This window comes from Cucurbita maxima, unplaced genomic scaffold (assembly GCF_002738345.1).
Source record: "Cucurbita maxima cultivar Rimu unplaced genomic scaffold, Cmax_1.0 Cma_Scf00386, whole genome shotgun sequence".
In the NCBI taxonomy this organism is placed as follows: Eukaryota; Viridiplantae; Streptophyta; class Magnoliopsida; order Cucurbitales; family Cucurbitaceae; genus Cucurbita; species Cucurbita maxima.
Genome location: NW_019272402.1, coordinates 11,946 through 23,482, shown reverse-complemented (window position 1 = coordinate 23,482; position 11,537 = coordinate 11,946). Strand labels below are relative to the sequence as shown.

The 11,537-nt window shown below is 38.3% G+C and overlaps 2 non-coding genes across 2 annotated transcripts; both read right to left on the bottom strand.

Annotated features, from left to right (window-relative positions):
* Positions 1–171: 171 nt before the first annotated feature.
* On the bottom strand, positions 172–290 carry LOC111474447. Its single transcript, XR_002716014.1, has one exon. It is a non-coding gene; the product is annotated as a 5S ribosomal RNA (ribosomal RNA).
* Positions 291–423: 133 nt separating this feature from the next.
* On the bottom strand, positions 424–542 carry LOC111474448. The gene has a single exon (XR_002716015.1). It is a non-coding gene; the product is annotated as a 5S ribosomal RNA (ribosomal RNA).
* Between the last annotated feature and the right edge of the window lie 10,995 nt (positions 543–11,537).

Sequence of the window (11,537 nt, the reverse complement as noted above, 5' to 3'; positions counted from 1 at the left end):
ATGGGATTCGGTGCATTAGTGCTGGTATGATCGCACCCGACATGCCCTGCGCACAAAATCGGATTTAACGCATGCGGGGCGGCATGATCGAAACGCGATGGGCGTGAGCGGGGGAGGTTCTCATTTGTAGAGAAAGGAAGAAAAGAACTCGGAGAAATTGAAAGAAAAAATGGGGTGCAACACGAGGACTTCCCAAGTGGTCACCCAACTTAGTACTTCTCTCGCCCCAGCACGCTTAACTGCAGAGTTCTGATGGGATTCGGTGCATTAGTGCTGGTATGATCGCACCCGACATGCCCTGCGCACAAAATCGGATTTAACGCATGCGGGGCGGCATGATCGAAACGCGATGGGCGTGAGCGGGGGAGGTTCTCATTTGTAGAGAAAGGAAGAAAAGAACTCGGACAAATTGAAAGAAAAAAAGGGGTGCAACACGAGGACTTCCCAAGTGGTCACCCAACTTAGTACTACTCTCGCCCAATCACGCTTAACTGCGAAGTTCTGATGGGATTTGGTGCATTAGTGCTGGTATGATCACACCCGACATGCCATGTGCACAAAATCGGATTTAACGCATGCGGGGTGGCATGATCGAAACGAGATGGACATGAGCGGGGGAGGTTCTCATTTAAGTGGCCTTACTATCGGCTCGGTTGAAAGACTTGTCTTATGTATGACGACACGTGCCCAGTGGCCTTGCACGTATCATTTATGCTTTATGTTATATGATGATGTGATGACGTTATATGATGACGTGATGACGATGTATGATGATGTGTCGATGTTGTATGATTATGTGATGATGTAATATGATGACTCGATAATGTTAGATAGTGATGCGATGCTGTTATATGATGATGTGATGTTGTTATATGATGATGTTATGTGATGACGTGATGATGTTAGATGATGATGCGATGTTGTTATATGATGATGTGATGATGTTATTTGATGATGTGATAATGTTATGTGATGACGTGATGACGTTAGGTGATGATGTGATAATGTTATGTGATGGTGTTAGATGATGATGTGATGATGTTATATGATGATGTGATGATGTTATATGATGACTTGATAACGTTAGATAAGGATGTGATGATGTTATATGATGATGTTTTCCATATTGAGCATGTTATATGATGATGAGTGCCATATCGCATCGTGTCGTTAGATCGACATAGGACACAACCCTAAGAGCATGAAAATGATATTAATATAAATATCCACGAGCATGTGTTACCTAGAGTAATAAAGAGATGAGACTAGAGGGTTGTGTCAGAAGAGACATTATGATGGGTTTAGAGGGACCTCATGTATATTGTATGTTCATAAGCATAGGGCTACTTCCCTTTGAGATGACGAGTGCAGACAAGCATAATATGATGATGAGTGCGAATGCGCACAGATGAGGGAGTTCATGAGGCACATGACACTATGGGGTTCCGCTTACCTTCGGACGTTACTACAGATTAGCTTGACTAGAGGGTCTAGGGGGTGTGCAAGCGCCCTAGGGACTCACACTCGCACGTGTGAGTTGTATTTAGGGAAGTACTACACATCCAATTTGTTCGAGATTGGAGGCCACCCCTATGATGTTAGAGATAGGTCCCTAAACCATGATTGCATGTGTTTGCATTTGCATGGCCCTCTATAGTGGGGCCACTTACTGAGTATTCTTTGAAATACTAAGACTGAGTGCCACATTATTTTTCAGGTAAAGGCAAGACGCACTTGTATGGAGGACGGCGACATCGCCAGCAAAGACTATGGCATGTGCACAGAGAAGATTCATATTTAAATTTCTAGTTTTAGGTTAGAATAGGTTGTTATGCATTTCATCGTTTTAAATTATTTTTTACTGCTTTTAAGTTCTCTAAATTTCAATATTTCGTATTTAAATACGTAAGACCATGGCTGTGTTTTCCAGAGAAAAAGTTGTTTTAAGCGTTTTTGAGGTTTACGTTATAAATGATGTTCAATTCGTGTACTCATGAATTGGGGGATACCCCTATTCCATCACGAGGGTACGGACGCGTACATCCAATGGCAAGACAACGATCGTTATGTTTTTCATAGCGTTGCTGTGACGGTTACTAGTTCTAACTGGGTGTTCGGCCTAGGGAGCGTCCCAGTGTATGCTCGCCCGACAAGTAAGGTGGCCCAACGGTGTGCGAACTGACTGGTGAGCCCATACCCGATATGGGTTGTGTGTATAGTATATGGTACACGTTCAAAATTATCCGTTAGAACAGCACCGTAGGAAGACAGATTGAAAGATAGATTTCATCATCTCATTCGCATGTGATTGTTGCATTTAACCTCAATAGTGGATGACATACTGAGTATTTCTTAAAATACTCAAGCCATGTGCTACTATATTTTTTTCAAGTTAAGGCAAGGCATTCCTGTACGACTGACGACGACATCGCAACTCGAGACCATAGTACATGCATAGGATAGTGATATTTATTTTCTTAGACTTAGGCTAGAATAAGATGTTTTTAACTTAACCGCTTATTTATTTTATTTCAGGTCTTTTATTGTGTCGTTTTAAAGATATTTTCAAAACACGTAAGTTCATGGCTGTGTTTTAAGATAAATAATATGTTTTATGGAATTTAAATGAAGTCTTTCCCATCCAATGTTTAGGATATGTATACAATAGCGACCTTAAATTAAGTAGAAAATTTCGGGTCGTTAAATGTTAAGTAGCCACCTTAAACCTTTCTTAAGAAATACTTGAAGGAATCACTTAGATTTTTATATGAACACTAAACCAAGTATGATTTAAGAATATATTAAAGAAAAACTCAAAGAACCATTAGTTAAGACCCTGAACTGGTCATATTACTCGAAATTTAAGTAACGTTAAAATAACCTATTAAAGAAACTTTGCTACCTATGAAATTTTAATGCTGGGAATATTATAGCATGTTGAGTTTATATATGAAATTTGGTGATCATTGGATAAGGATAAGTAGGTAAACCAAGAAATAGTGTAAAATGACCATAATGCCCCCTAAGGTAATTTATGTTTGATGATGTGGTGAAGTTTGAAAGCCATTGGAATTCGTTAAGTAGAAAATCCAAGAATTATAGGTAAAATGACCAAAATTCTCCCAGGACTATTATGATAATTCAAGGTCATACGCCTTTCAAATAACTTGCTACTTTTTATAAGGACTATTCCTAAGGACAAGAAGCTATGTTCAAGAGTTGAAGTTGATTAGAGCACGCTTGGAACCTAAACCAAGATAAAACCTAAGAAACGCCTAAAGAAAACATCTCAAGATTCAAGACCCTTCTAGAACTCTCGATGAATTTATGAATGTATGATTTTCTAGAATAATTCAGGCTAGCTATTATAATGGGTTCATATAATTATGAATGGATGTTACAACTTATGCCTCAAGGAATTAAGAACCCTAAAAACTTACATGGTTAATAACCAAGAACAATATCACACAAGCTCTACAATTACAAAGTAAGAAGAATGCTAGGTACCAATCAAGAATAAGGGACCAAGGTCCTCAGACACAAAAACTCAAGAATGCTAGGTAATACTATAATCATGTCCAGAGTGACACATGAACTCTCACCATGCGGTGATTTCTGAGGCCCAAGTTTTCCTCTTCTAGGTGGGATGCCTTGCACCATGTTTCCTTGCAGGATATCATGTTTGGCCTCACGTTTCCCTCACCTAGATGAGATGCCTTGCACCATGTTATGGGTACCCAAAGATTTGTAGGATGCCATGTTCATATATGTACCGATCACGTGACCATTATGGTCTATCATGGGAAGTAGTCTAGAGCCACGATGGAATAAGAAGAGAGTAAGTTACCTTAGCCAAGAATCTAGAACCTTCTAAGACCTCCCATGGTACAACATGCTCATGACTTAGACTACGCTGCTTGGAACGCATGAAGCCTTAAGCGTAAGTTTTCAAACTATGCCGCTAGGAACACATGAAGCCTTGGGCATATGTTTTAAGACTATATCGAACGACAAGCCCTAAGATGCAGGTTCAGACTACGTCGCTTGGAACACATGAAGCATTGGACGTAGGTTAAGGCAGTGTCACTCGGAAAGCATGAAGCCTTGGACACATGTTGTCAGGTACATGGCTAGTGCTGTAAATTCTAGGAGGAGTGCCTTGAAGAAAGAAACAATAATAGAACAAGAGCCTAGAAAGTACCAAGAACAAGACAAACATCAAGGACTGGAACATGAATCAAGATTCAAGTTCTAAGGATAAGAACCAAGAACCAAGAACCATAGTACTAAGGCCCTTATAGTTGCACAATCGTTGGCCCCGAAGGAGGATGAATTATGAGATCCCACATATATTGGAGAGAGGAGAGAGTGCTAGCGAGGATGCTGAACACTGAAGGAGAGTGGATTGTTAGATCCCACACTCATTGGAGAGGGTAACGAAACATTCTTTATAAGGTTGTGAAAACTTCTCCCTAGAAGACACGTTTTAAAAACTTGAGGGGTCCCAAATGGGAAAGCCCAAAGAGAATTAGACTGTTACAAATGGTATCAGAGCAAGACATCGGGCAGTATGCCAGTGAAAATGTTGAGCCCCAAAGATGGGTGGATTGTGAGATCCCACATCGATTGGAGAGAGGAACGAGTGTTAGCGAGGATGTTGGGCTCCGAAGGGGATGAATTGTGAGATCCCATTTCGATTAGAGAGAGGAACAAGTGTCAGCGAGGATGGTAGATTCTGAAAGGGGATAGATTATGAGATCCCACTTTGATTAGAGAGAGAAACGAGTGCCAGCCAGAACGTGGGGCCCTGAAGGGGGTTGATTGTGAGATCCTACATCGATTGAAGAGAGGAACGAGTGCTAGTGAGGATGCTGGGCCCCAAAGGAGGGTGCATTATGAGATCTCACATTCGTTGGAGATGGAAACAATACATTCTTTATAAGGGTGTGAAAACCTTTTTTTTGATAAGGGTGTGAAAACCTTTTCCTATTCTTAGTAGACGCATTTTAAAAACCTTGAGGGGAAGCTCAAAAGGGAAAGCCTAAAAAGGACAATATCTGCTAGCGTTGAGCTTGAACTATTATATATACTAAGTTAATACGAAGGTTAGTCTATGGCCCTCTAATAAGTATATGTAACGACCTGAAATTTAAGGTTGCTACTATATACTGTACCATAAACATTGAATGCAGAAGAATTTATTTAAATTTCATAAAACATAGCATTTATCTTAAAACACAGCACATGGCTTTAGTATTTAAAGAAATACTCAGTAAGTGACCCCACTATTGGGGTTAAATGCAACAATCACATGCAATGAGATGATAGAACTTATCTTTCATTCCATTCGCTGTCCTAACGAGTAACTTTGGACGTGTACCATATACTCTACACAAAGCCCATACGTGCGAGTATGGACTCACTAGCTAGTTCGCACACCACTGGGCCAATTTCCTTATCCGGTGGGCATACTCTGGGAGCCCCTTATGCCGGACACCTGTTAGAACTAGTAACCGTCACGGCAGCACTATGCAAAGCATAACGATAGTTGTTCTGCCATTGGATGTACGCACCATACCCTCGTGATGGGATAGGGGTATCCCCCAAATGCATGAGCACACATAATGCATGAGGTCCCAAAACTTTTCCATTTTCATTATCCTTTAATACAACCCCGCTAGCATTATGTACATATCATATCATTTTTCATATCGTTTCAGATATCATTCATCATTCATATCATATCATTTCTAATTCTTCAGTTCTCAAATCATACATAATTATAACGGGATTATATTTCATGCCATTTATCGTAATTTCATGTCATTCATATCATGCTGTATACACACAATTTAAGAGACCTAACATAACGTTCTATGCTTTTAACATAACATTTCATCATACACACATCATACCATGGCATATTGCATCACAATTAATGGTGTTAATATAACACATGCGGAAGCAATTTGGATCATAGGCTCTCTAAGTACATCAATTATAGTGAATTAGCTAGCATGTTCAAAAGCATTAAAACTCAATAAGTTTGAATACTAACCTTTTGTCGCTCAAGTTTCTTTTTCCTCACGAACCGGTTTCGAACTACCACTAGTGTCTTCTCCTCTATTCTCCGGCCTTAGAACAGGATTGTGGAATCTGGTGAGTGACTAAACTTGGGAGGGATTTAGTATATATGAAGAGAGAGTTTGTGAGAGGTTTTTCTCAAGGTTTTTTCCCAAGGGAAAACTTCCATGTACCATGATCACTCTATTTATAGAATCATGTTTGCATGTTCATGCAAATTTGAGATCGCCAAATTTTGACACTCAAAATTCCACTTAAATGTTTGGGATTATGTGGCAAGCATGCAAGTTTGAGTTCACCAAATTTTGACACTCAAAATTCCACTAAAATTTGTGGGGTTTATTTGGCAAGCATGCAAGTTTGGTTAAACCAAAATTTGACACCTCAAAATTCCACTAACTCACACATGGATCTTTCCATTAAATGAAGTCAACAGCTTGACTTTCTTCATTTTGATTCAACAATTAATTTGAATAATTAATTTCAAATTAAAGTAATATTAAATGATTAATTAAACTATTTAATTAATATTTAATATTAATTCAAATGTCAATCCCAATCAATTCCGACACATATTTGATTAAGATATTTAAATCTTATTTAAATATATCAGATTCTCTCTTTTTGTTTAATTCGTAAATAAAACAAAAATGCGGTTAAATATATCGTATATATGTAGCGCATATTCTCTAATATGAATTCGAACACTTCGAACTCACTCGTCACACTGTTCTATGGTTTAGTTCGATATGAGCTAGCAAAGGGACCTAATGGACCTATAGATCATGGGCTCCAACGATCCAAGATTAACCGGTTAAACTCATTAACCTTGTTAACCAACATTCGTTAACTACTATGACACTCCACTATAGCCTAATAGTTGCACTCCCCTCACTGTAGATATATTTCTGTCCATTTGATATAACTATGATTAGTAAGTCGATCCTTCACAGGTTGTTCGTAACTAGAGCTGGGTCAATTTACCGTTTTGTCCCTGAAGACATTTTTCAAGACCTGGAGTTAGTGCTTAAGAGAACTACCTCTCTTCTATCCCTAAAAGTCGGTAGGAGCAAATTTCATCTTGCACCCCACGTCCCCAGCCATTCACCCAGTCTTACCCCTGAAATGGGAGGCCTATTGAGTCGGCAAACTCGAGCCACTCTCATCCATGAAAATCTAAGGATAATTCCGAAAAAACAGGAGTTCATGGTTAGCTCAAGATTAAAATTGAATTACTAGGCCATCGAATGAAAAGAAAATCAGTCTCAAGAGTAAACGACATTATAAAATGTGAGTGATTTTCTTCATGGTCCGATCTTATAAAATACTCATTGCATAGGACACCCTCACTCACATGCCTCCACATGTACGATTTAGTGATCACATTGTTTATGTCATATACAAAATTGGGCCGCATCCATAGTGTCCCCATGATAAGGTACTCAGCCTTATCCTCATACTATAGATCATTTTGACTATATACTTGAACTTGATCCACTCTTATGTCTCTACATATAGTTCAAGTAATCATACTATAGTTAGAGTGTTCTTAGTTTATTGGATTTAGATTAATAATCGTAAAGTTCACTTTATTCAATAACAATCTTTACTGAATAAACAACAATAATAACTTTATTAAAAATAGAATATGTTTTTGTTTACATACTGTGATTTTTAGAACATAAAACCCAACAAACTCCCACTTGGACTAAAACTCTAGTGGGGTTTTATAATGTTCAGTAGAGAGAAAGACATAAATACAATAAACTAGGGCATCACATACTCATGCCTTTTCTCCCACTTGCCCTAGATTACATAACTCGTAGTCCTAGACTCACTAGGTGCCCTTCAAACACTTTTGCCGTGAGGGGCTTTGTAAATGGATCAGCAATGTTGTGCTCTGAAGCTATCTGTGTGACGATCACATCTCTTCGTTGCACAATCTCCCTTATGAGATGATATTTGCGCTCAATATGTTTTCCTCGCTCATGGCTTCTTTTTTTTTTTTTTTAATTTGCAACTGCTCCACTGTTATCACAATAAAGAGTGACGGGAAGATGCATATTTGGAACGACTTCCAAATCTGTTAAGAACTTCCTAGGCCATACAGATTCTTTCGCTGCTTCACAAGCAGCAACATACTCAGCCTCCATGGTGGAATCAACAATGCAACCTTGCTTTATGCTTCTCCATATTATTGCTCCTCCATTCAGAGTGAAGACAGATCCTGATGTCGATTTTCTCGAATCTACATCGGTCTGAAAATCTGAGTCAGTGTACCCTGTAAGGATCAGATCCTTAGCACCGTACATTAGCATATAGGCCCTCGTTCTCCTAAGATACTTGAGGATATTCTTAACGACAGTCCAATGAGCACATCCCGGATTTGACTGATATTTGCTGACAATTCCCACAGCATAGCATATGTCGAGCTGGGTACATAGAATGGCATACATCAGACTACCGACTGCTGATGCATAGGGAATGTGTCTCATATCCTCAACTTCTTGAGGTGTCTTAGAACCTTGTTCCTTCGATAAATGAACTCCATGGCTGAAAGGTAAGAATCCTTTCTTGGAGTCCTGCATCTTATATCGAATCAACATTTTGTCAATGTACGATGCCTGAGACAATGCTGGTGTTTTGTTCTTGCGATTTCGAACAATTTGGATTCCAAGAACAAATTGAGTCTCTCCCATATCTTTCATTTGGAATTGTGTCGCTAGCAAATGCTTAATGTTAGTCAGAAATCCCACATCATTTCTAATGAGTAAGATAGCTCAATGTACAACCCCAGAAAAGCTACTATAGAGTTGACTATCCTTTTATAAACACAAGATTCGTCAACATTCTGTTTAAAGCCATAAGATTTGATCGCAGTATCAAACTTTATATTCCAGGATCGAGATGCTTGCTTCAACTCATAAATGGATCTTTTAAGCTTGCAAACCCTTTGCTCGTGGTCCTATTTAATGAACCCCTCTAGTTCAGCCATATATATACTCTCTTCAAGATTGCTATTTAGAAAGGCTATCTTAACATTCATTTGCCAAATTTCATAATCATAAAATGTGGCAATAGACAAGAGTATTCTAATCGATTTAAGCATAGCAACAGGAGAGAAGGTTTCTTCATAGTCCACCCCCTCTCTTTGGGTATAACTCTTTGCTACAAGTCGAGCTTTAAAGGTCTGTACCTTACCGTTTTGGTCTCGTTTCCTCTTATAGATCCATTGCAACCAATAGGTTTTATCCCATCTGGTTGATCTACAAGTTCCCAGACTGAATTGAAGTACATTGATTCCATTTCAAGATTCATGGCTTTGATCCACTTATCTTTATCTTCATTATTCATTGCCTGTTTATAGGTCAATGGATCCTCAACGCCATTATCAGGTATGATGACTTGAGTTTCTGCCAAACCCAAGTAACGATCGGGTTGAGTTATAACCCTTCCACTATGTCGAGGCATTCTCAACTCTTGAGAAGGTTGTGATTGACCAGAAGTGTCAGCTTCATCAACAACTCTTGTTTAATGACTAGCTTGATCTGCAACTCTTGTTGTTTTATCAGTAGCTTCTTTAGAAATCTCACTTAATACTAGTTTGTTGCAAGGTTGATGATTTCTTACGTGGTCTTCCTCTAAGAATGTAGCGTTTGTTGATACAAACACTCTATTTTCTTGAGGGTCATAAAACAAATCACCTTTCGTCTCTTTGGGGTATCTTACGAATAGACATAATTTTGAACGACGTTCTAATTTCTTGGGGTTTTGCAACAACACATGTGCTGGACATCCCCAAATCCTAAAGTGACGTAAACTACCTTTATGCTCTTTCCATAACTCATAAGGTGTTTCTGAAACACTCTTAGTCAGAACCATGTTCAAAATGTATGTAGCAGTCTCCACTGCATATCCCCAAAACGGATCGGGTAATTGAGCGAATTTCATCATAGACCGAACCATGTCTAATAGAGTTCTATTTCTCCTTTCTGATACACCATTTTGTTGAGGCATACTAGGAGCTAAGAGCTGAGACCTTATTCCATGTTCTATCATATAGTCTTGAAATCTTAAGTCCATGTACTTTCCTCCTCGATCTGATCGAAGTGTTTTAATAGTTTTACCTAAAAGATTCTCAACCTCAGTCTTATACTCTCTAAATTTTTCAAGAGCTTCGGACTTGTGATGCATTAGGTAAAGATAGCCATACCTTGAATAATCATCAATAAAACTGATGAAATATTTATACCCTCCTCGTGCTTTGACATTCATTGGACCATCGAGATCTGTATGCACGACTTCTAAGGTTTCTTTGGCTCTATAACCTTTTTCGAAAAACGGTCGCTTAGTCATTTTACCCTCAAGACAAGACTCACATGGAGGTAAAGAGTTGTCTTCTAACTCATTTATAAGTCCTCTTTTAACCAATCTCTTAATCCTATTCAGATTAATTGGGCCTAGTCTTAAGTGCAAAAGATAGGTATTATGTGAAATATTTTGTCGTTTATTTTGAGTTTCAGCTGTTTTAAACATCTCGGTATTTAAAATAGCTTTTGTTTCGCTCGATTTTAACATATATAAGTTGTTTTCTAGTTTTGCAGAACAAATATGAATACCTCCTTTGCAAATGAACACTTCATTCATTTCTAAAGATACTTTATACAATTGTTCTAATAAACAAGAGATAAATATTCGATTTCTTTTCATTTCAGGAACAAAAAGTACATTATCTAATATAATGAATCTATCTCCAAAAAACAACTTCAAATTTCCTACTGATCTTGCTGAGACAACCTCTCGTGATTCAACTTTGAGTGTTATCTCGCCGTCCGTAAGCATTCTCCAGGAGCTAGTTTCCTGGTAAAAAGAACAAATATGATTAGTGGCTCTTGAATCTAGTATCCAAGTTGAGTTATCATACTCTACTAAACATAGTTCTACAACGAGTAAATCATATTTACCTTGTTGTTGTTGTCTTTTAGGCTTTCTTCTCTGCCAGGTATTTTGGGCAGTTTCTCTTCCAGTGCCCATTTTCGTTGCAATGGAAACATTTTCCTTTATCTGCTTTTTGAAACTTGTGTTTGAGGTTAGTAGGAATCTTATTTTTCTCTTTACCTTTCTTCATCAAAACACTTGATAAGATAAGGAACCACTACAAGGGGAGTAAGATTCGAACTTGAGCCTAAAGCATATATCCGATCTTGAAGTTTGATATTACTAGGTCATCGAATGAAAAGAAAATCAGTCTCAATAGTAAACGACATTATAAAGTGAGAGTGATTTTCTTCATGGTCCGATCTTATGGAATACTCATTGCATAGGACACCCGCACTCACATGTCTCTACATGTACGATTTAGTGATCACATTGTTTATGTCATATACAAAATTGGGCCACATCCATAGTGTCCTCATGATAAGGTACTCAGCCTTATCCTCATACTATAGATC